General features: G+C 39.6%; 1 long non-coding RNA gene across 4 annotated transcripts; it reads right to left on the bottom strand.

Moving 5' to 3' along the window:
- Positions 1–1,785: 1,785 nt before the first annotated feature.
- Positions 1,786–5,257, bottom strand: LOC120056680. Of its 4 annotated transcripts, XR_005477824.1 has the most exons (5): positions 5,170–5,257; positions 4,148–4,285; positions 3,717–3,849; positions 2,303–3,426; positions 1,786–2,054 (listed from the first exon to the last, which is right to left on the bottom strand). It is a non-coding gene; the product is annotated as an uncharacterized LOC120056680 (long non-coding RNA). The 4 variants fall into 4 exon arrangements; XR_005477823.1 differs by having other exon boundaries at positions 2,303–3,497; positions 3,717–4,285; XR_005477825.1 differs by having other exon boundaries at positions 2,275–3,426; positions 3,717–4,285.
- Positions 5,258–8,230: the final 2,973 nt, after the last annotated feature.

The following is an 8,230-nucleotide window of genomic DNA, read 5'->3' as shown; positions in this document are numbered from 1 at the left end:
TGGTGGTGCGTCCGGAGTTCGCAGCTTGAGGGCGGGGGGGGGTTCTGTCACGTTCCTGACCTGTTTTATGTTATTTTTGTATGTGTTTAGTTGGTCAGGGCGTGAGTTGGGGTGGGCATTCTATGTTTTGTGTTTCTATGTTTAGGTCACTTGTAATTAGCCTTATATGGTTCTCAATCAGGGACAGGTGTTTGACGTTTTCCTCTGATTGAGAACCATATAAAGGTTGGCTGTTCACAATGTTTGTTTGTGGGTGATTGTCTTCTGTGTCTGTATGTTCGTTCGTACCACACGGGACTGTAGCGTTTGTTCGGTCGTTTGTTATAGTCTGTACCTGTTCCTGCGTTCTTCGTGTTATATGTAAGTTCTCATGTTTTAGGTCAGTCTACGTTCGTTTTGTTATTTTGTAGTCATTCCAAGTGTTTGTTTTCGTGTTCGTTTTCGGCAGTTAATAAATTCATTATGTTTTCAAAACCCGCTGCATTTTGGTCCTCCGATCCTTCTCTCCTCTCCTCGTCCGAGGAGGAAGAACTAGACGCCCGTTACACACGTAGCGAACATAGGCACTCACACAAAACAATATCCCACATCGCAGGTGGGAAAAAGGTCACACTAATAAGTATGATCCCCAATTAGAGGTAACGATTATCAGCTGCCTCCAATTGGGAACCATACACACACACCAACATAGAAATATAATACCTAGAAACTTCCCTAGTCACGCCCTGACCTAAAACACCATAGATCTATGGTCAGGGCGTGACACAAGCTGAATATTAAATACAACAGATTTCTGTGGAATGGAGAAGGAGACCATTTTGCATTTGTTTTTTACCTGTATTTATAGCAGAATGTTTTGGATTGACATACAGAATTTTGTTACAAAAAAAATAGGACCGGTTGTACTATAATGGTTTTGATATAATGATTTATTTCAGAAATTCTAACGTAAATAAAGATGTAGTATATTTAATTCACCTGCTAATAATAATAGGTACATTTCATATTCACAAATGCAAATGGTCTAATTCAAAACCTAACTTTTTTCAATTTATAAATGAGTTTAAACAATATGGCACCACTTTAACTAAAATGAAAAACAAAAAGGCAATTAAAACTTGTTGTATTATTAATGAATATGATTTGTTTGTTTAGGATTCCTGGCAATGTAAAAAGTTTTATTATGCTTGTTTGTTCTTTTGTTTGATGATATTTGTTCATTAAAAAAAGAGAAAAAAGAGGAAAAAAAAGAGTGCCCTGTAAAAGTTGAGGTCATATTGAACAACTACCAGAGAGAAGCTTCTCTACATAGGAATTGCATACCATATTTTTTCCATATATCAAAATAATACTTTATTGTCAATCAGCAACTTCTTACTTAGATAAGGCCTCAACAAGGCCCCAGTTAATGGTTGAAAATAACTTATTTCCGTGTCAATGAGTTACACTGAGTGTATAAAATATTAAGAACACCTGCTCTTTCCATGACATATGCTGACCAGATGAATCCAGGTTAAAGCTATAATTTCTTATGGGTGTCACTAGTTAAATCCACTTAAATCAGTGTAGATAAAGAGGAGGAGAAAGGTTAAAAAATATATTGTAAGGCTTGAGACAATTGAGACATGGATTGTGTGCCATTCAGAGGGTGAATGGGCAAGACAAAATATTTACGTGCCTTTCAACGGGGCATGGTAGTAGGTGCTAGGGATACCAGTTTGTGTCAAGAACTGCAACGCTTTTTACGCTCAAAAGTTTCCCGTGTGTATCAAGAATGGTCCACCACTCAAAAGACAATACAGCCAATTTGACACAACTGTGGGAAGCATTGGAGTCAACATGGGCCAGCATCCCTGTGAATGTTTTGTACACTCAGTACATTAATAGTATTGGTACCGTGTTCTTGCCATAACCTGTAGAGCTGGAGCAGCCTGCGAGGCAGGGGGAGGTGTAGGTGATGCCATTGTCTGAACACACAGGGTCCCACTCCCCAGCCAAGCAGGAGCAGTCTCTGTTACACTCTGACAACAGGCTACCATCATATACCAGGGGACCTGGGGGACAGAGAAAATGACTGATAATAATGATGTTTAAATAATTGTTGCTGAACTATCATTGACATAGGCACAGTGACAAAACAGCCAGGAATCCTAGCTCAGTAACAACCATACTGTATATTCCCACAAGAGGGAGCCCCGGCACAAGCCCATGTGTGTTTTGGTCTAACTCTCCCTCATATTCCACTGATCAAAACTTTTGTTTTTATCAACCCACCCGCCAACCAATCAGATGTCATATTTACTCGTTGTAGGACACGGTCAGACCAGCCACCTGAACGTTGTCACACTTAGTGCCAGACTGCAGAGGGAGGAGGAGGTAGGCCATGAAGGAGGGGACGAAAGACAGCTGGGCTCCAGACACAACGCCTAGCTTATACCTCTTCATCAGTAGACCTTCCAGGAATGTCCCCACCGCACCCACAGGCAGGTTCAACTCACCTGGAAAAGTTATACTCACACGTCTTTAGTGCTAACAGTGTGCTGGAGTTTCATTTCCACTCATGTTCAACAAACCTACAGGGGATGGGAGAGAACAAAAAAAGGTGTATTTAATGCCATTCAACATCAGTACTGACAGGAGGGAACATTTCAGTTGGAGCATGTCCAGGTTTCTATGGCTGCGTTGAGACAGGCAGCCCAATTCAGCCATTTGTTTTTGTAATTTGTATTTTTACCAATCAGATATGCTCTGAAAAAGAGCTGATGCGAAAATATCTAATGTGATTGTTCAAAAGACCAATTAGTGGAACAAATATCATATTTGGGCTGCCTGTCTAAACGCATCCCTTGTCTCTCTGTCTCTGACCCAAACTTGGAGTTGGCCCTAGGAGCCCAATTCTTCACCAAACTGGACCTCCGCAACGCTTAAAATCTGGTGAGAATCAGGGAGATGAGTGGAAAACTGCCTTTAACACCCCTAGTGGTCACTGAGTATCTAGTCATGACCTTCGGAATATCTAACTCACCAGCAGTCTTTCAGGCATTGATCAATGACACTCTTATGGAAATGTTGAATCGGTTCGTCTTTGTTTACCTCGACGACATCCTGATCTTCCCCAAAAACCCTTCCGGAACACATACAGCCCTGTCCCACCTCACTCAAGCAGGTTTTTGCTGGAATCCCGAGGCTGACAGGGCATTCATAGAGCTCAAGGGACGTTTCACCTCCGGACCCTTCCCCGTTCATCCTGATCCTACTCGTCCCTTTGTGGTAGAGGCCTCGGACACCGGAGCTGGGGCGGTCCTTTCACAGCGAACGAGGAGGACAAGACACTGCACTCATGCACCTTTCTCTCCAAGCGGATCTCGACCAGCGGAAGGCAACTACCACGTAGGCAACCGGGAGCTCTTGGCAGTTAAGTGGGCCCTTGAGGAGTGGAGACACTGGTTGGAACCACTGCTTCATCTTCTGGTCTCTTCTCTGCACCTGGGTCCAACCTTACCACGTCACAGTTATAGCATCTCTTAATCCCTTCTCTTAACATGTATGGCCCCAAAACATAATCAAGCAGCTGACCAATTACGCAAGACTTTAGTTCTAAGTTAACTGAGATTAATCAACAACTGGATACATTTCTTTATTTCTAAAGTAAAACTATCCTCCGCATTGGAGTATCTCTACAAGTACAACTTTAACCAGTATTTCAGTTGTTTTACCGTCCCATGAAGAAGTGTGGCAGGCCTGTGAGGAAGGATCCTACAGCCATGAGGAAACAGCCCATAGCAATGAGCCTGGGCCGGTGCAGCTTCGCCCAAAAATGGCTGACCACAGCCAGGAACAGCAGGTTACCTGCAAGAAACCACAACACTACAGTAGCCAGGAATCGCAAATTATAAACACAGTTTAAAAAAAAAAAAAAAATGGCATATCAGTTTGGATACTAGGCTGCAACAACATAGCAATGTTAGGGGTTTGACAGTAGAGTTATGGACAAACGCCAGTCAATCAATTAATAGGAACAACTATAAAACTGGACAGTATTGAGAGCAGACTCTGATTGAACCACAACAAAAAATGTATCATACTGTAGTTTGTATCTGGTTTTAAATACATGAATTCTCAAGCAACTCAATGTTATTGTTGATACCCATCTCAAAGCTGCCGTCTATGAGTCCGATGAGAAAGCTGGACAGGTCAAAGTGTCTCTCTGAGTGATGGCACTCTTCATGTAGGTCCCTGACAGAGCTTTGGTGAAGGAGGCGAATGACAGGGCCACGATGAACTGCTGACAAACACAAGAGAGAGAACATTAGTGTGTGTTTGTCCATGTGTATGTGCATGCGTCGATGCGTGTGCAGACAGAGTGCTTGTGTAGCTGAGGTGGCCTGCAATAGTAAAAAGAACGGACACAAGTTTACATCTGCAAAGTTCTGCCTCTTTCTTTATATGGAGAAGGGTTTTTTTCTCTTGTTCAATTGTCTATTTTCTTGTTAGTACTTTGAAAATATTCACATCAAACAAGTGTACACTTTAAATTACACAACATAAATGCACTTTACCTAAAGCAGAATTCAAAAATGTTCCACAAATAACCCTGTCTTAGTGTATGGTTTCACATGAAAACCACATTGTATTTCACATTCATACAATAGAAACACCTATATATGAAAACATAAATAACTGAATGTTTTTCTATATACCGCTACCTCTATAGAAAACTGACAATAATACATTCAGCTTTAAGATAGTGGCACCTCCAGAAAACCGTCTCTCTCTCACTGTATGCACTAAAAGTCCACCAGACTGAGCGTGCTCGGCCAGTTTACCAGCTAGTGAGCACAATTTTACACAAAACCAATAACATGTAAAACGAACTCAGAAATCCCTAACAAATGGATTCTTTATAAAAAAATATCCTAGACAAAATCCAGTACAAGTAAGCTACTCAGTAAACATAGTCTCTGTGACTCGTAAATCGTTTTTTACCTCAGCTAGCATCAAGCTAACATATACTCTCACTCAATGTAAATCACGTTCCTCTCTCACTCATTTCGACACAAAGCCAAAACAAAACCTTTCCTAAAGTGATAATATCTTGACAAAGTTGTTAAATGGCATGTTTTTACATATTGTGAATATATTTGAACGTTTGGATGTTCTGTTACATACCTGTAATAGTAAAAAGAACAGACACAGTTTACCTCTGTAAAGTTCTGATCCTTATTCTGCAGAATGGTGAGCGCTTGGCCAGAACTTGCTGTTTCTCTTGCTACAACAGTGCAACATCGCCATCTATTGGCCTGATGGACTGCTAACGCTAAAGTATGTAGAAAATACAATTTAGATTAATTAAGACAAATACATAAACAAATTGGGGGGGTATAATAAATGGGTGTCTGTTTTTAGTGACTTTGTTTTCAACCCATTACACATGCACAATCGTACATGTGCATTTTAAAGCATTATTAAGAACCTTGAGTGTGGAACTGCAGGGTGTTTACGCAAAAACCACATGAATTTCACATGTGAACATGGGAAGTTTTCCAAGAGCATGTTTTCATGTAATCTTATGTGAAGATAATGTGATAACATGTAAAGCAACATGTGATTACATTAAACTACACATGTGAAAACGTGATCACGTTGTGTTCCAAAACATGTTTTCACATGATTTCACATAAATTGTTAGTTGAAATCATGTGGTTTTTCTGTAAGGGCAGGAATATAAGATGCATTTTGATGTTATGTTTGATGTTACATGATCTCAAAAATGCAATGTTCTTTGAGGTTCCTCCATGTTCCTTTCCATGTATTTTCCATTTTACTTTGCCTCAGTCCTTTTAACTTTCCTTGACAAAACAAGCTCTGTCAAGACTTTTTCAGAGCTACCCTGAATTGAAAGCAGCTTCTGATGGATTTTAAACCATTCAACAAATAGTTTTATAATGAAGAGTAGACCCAACTAAACACCCTGGATTCTTTACACACACATTGAAAGCCAAAAATCTCACATTTGGACTCATCAGACCAAAGGACAGATTTACACCAGACTAAGGTCTATTGCTCGTGTTTCTTGGCCCAAGCAAGTCTCTTCTTATTATTGGTGTCCGTCCTTTAGTAGTGGTTTCAATGGAGCAATTCGACCATGAAGGCCTGATTCACACAGTCTCCTCTGAACAGTGCATGTTGAGATGTGTGTGTTTCTTGAACTCTGTGAAGCATTTATTTGGGTTCCAATCCGAGGTGCAGTTAACTCTACTGAACTTATCCTCTGCAGCAGAGGTAACTCTGGGTCTTCCTCATGAGAGCCAGTTTGATCATAGCGCTTCATGGTTTTTGCGACTGCACTAGAAGAAACGTTCAAAGTTCTTGAAATATTCCATATTGACTGACCTTCATGTCTTAAGTAATGATGGACTGTTGGTTCTCTTTGCTTTTTTCAGCTGTTCTTGGCATTATATGGACTTGGTCTTTTACCAAATAGGAATATCTTCTGTAAACCATCCCTACCTTGTCACAACACAACCTATTGGCCCAAACGCTTTAATAAGGAAAGAAATTCCACAAATTCACTTTTAAGAAGGTACACCTGTTAATTGAAATGCATTCCAGGTGAATACCTCATGAAAAGGTTTGAGAGAATGCCAAGAGTGTGCAAAGCGGTCATCAAGGAAAAGGATGGCTACTTCGAAGAATCTCAAATCTCAAATCTATTTTGATTTGTTTAACACGTTTTTGCTTACTTCATGATTCCAATTGTGCTATTTCATAGTTTTGATGTGTTCACTATTATTCTAAAATGTAAACAATTGTAAAAATAAATTAAAACCCTTAAATGAGTAGGTGTGTTTGCAAAGTAGGTGTGTAGGTGTGATATTGCAAATATGGTACAATCCAGGGGTGCAAAGCTCTTGAAGACTTACCCAGAAAGACTCACAGCTTTATTCACTGCCAAAGGTGATTCTAACATGTATTGTCAATACTTATGTAAATTAGATATCTGTATTTCATTTTCAATACATTTGGGGAAAAAATTAAAACATGTTTTCACTTTGTCAATATGGGGTATTGTCTGTAGCTGGGTGAGATGATAAAAAAACTATAATTGAATCCATTTGGAATTCAGGCTGTAAGAAAACAAAATGAGGAATAAGTTAAGGGGTATGAACACTTTCTGAAGGCACTGTATATCTGCAAGAAAGTGATAAATGAGCGACTCTTTGAAAGGGGTCATATAAACATTGCCTTATTTAAAAGAAAATAGCTATCATGCTATAATTGGCATAGTTTCTCAGACCAAATCTTCATTCTGGAATAAACAAAGCAATCTGATCATGCTCCAGTAAAATACACGCTACAGGGAATGCAAAAAAATGGCTTCCGCAAAGCACATATACATTGTCCAATCAACATCCACACATTGATTTCATTCTTCGGCTCTTTATTCAAACACAAACACACTTGGAATAAAATGCTCTTTCAGTGTCTTGTTGCAGGTTGTGCAATGTTCAAAAGTGTGTGACTCTAGACATTAGCATTAATATGTGTGTATGTGTGGAGGGGTCAAGTTTGGACGGTCGTACATATGCAAATAGCCAAGATTGTATATTTCAGGACCATGGACACCAGCGATATCGGCATAGCAATATCTGTCATTCAGCATCACATGACAGTAGACAGCGGCCATCTCATGTGGAGTTGGCACTGGGGAAATCCCATGTAATGAGAAACGAGGCCTAAGAGGCAAAAAGACTGAAGGAGAAGACTCCCACAGGAACTCTATGCTAAGCTGTTCTGCCACATTCATTTCAAATGTTACATCTTTCGATTTGTAAATAATAGGGAATACATCTGCAAATAATTGAAACTGACTATTCAAATTACACTGTACAGCTTTAGTGTGTCTGTGCATCATAGGTACAACTGTAAGCAATTCCGTTCTCAATTGTCTGTTTAATGTGAGAAACCAAATGAAAAACACCTGTTAGACCATTACAATGCGGACTGTCATGCATTTTTACTATTACCAACAAGACAACAAAGTGATACGTGCCATGGAGACTTATAACAGATACTTTCCAAACACCAAAAGTTCCCACGCTGAGCGATATTCTTTACTACACTGTTATGCATACAATCCAAGTCATACGTTTATTGTCATTCATACTCTTATTTTTAACCAAATATCTTTGTAAAAGTGTTCATTGTGTCAATTCAGAGCTCGAAAATA

Source organism: Salvelinus namaycush, chromosome 12, assembly GCF_016432855.1.
Source record: "Salvelinus namaycush isolate Seneca chromosome 12, SaNama_1.0, whole genome shotgun sequence".
Lineage (NCBI taxonomy): Eukaryota > Metazoa > Chordata > Actinopteri > Salmoniformes > Salmonidae > Salvelinus > Salvelinus namaycush.
Note: the sequence above shows the minus strand (reverse complement) of the source record. Positions and strands in the feature narration are given on the sequence as shown.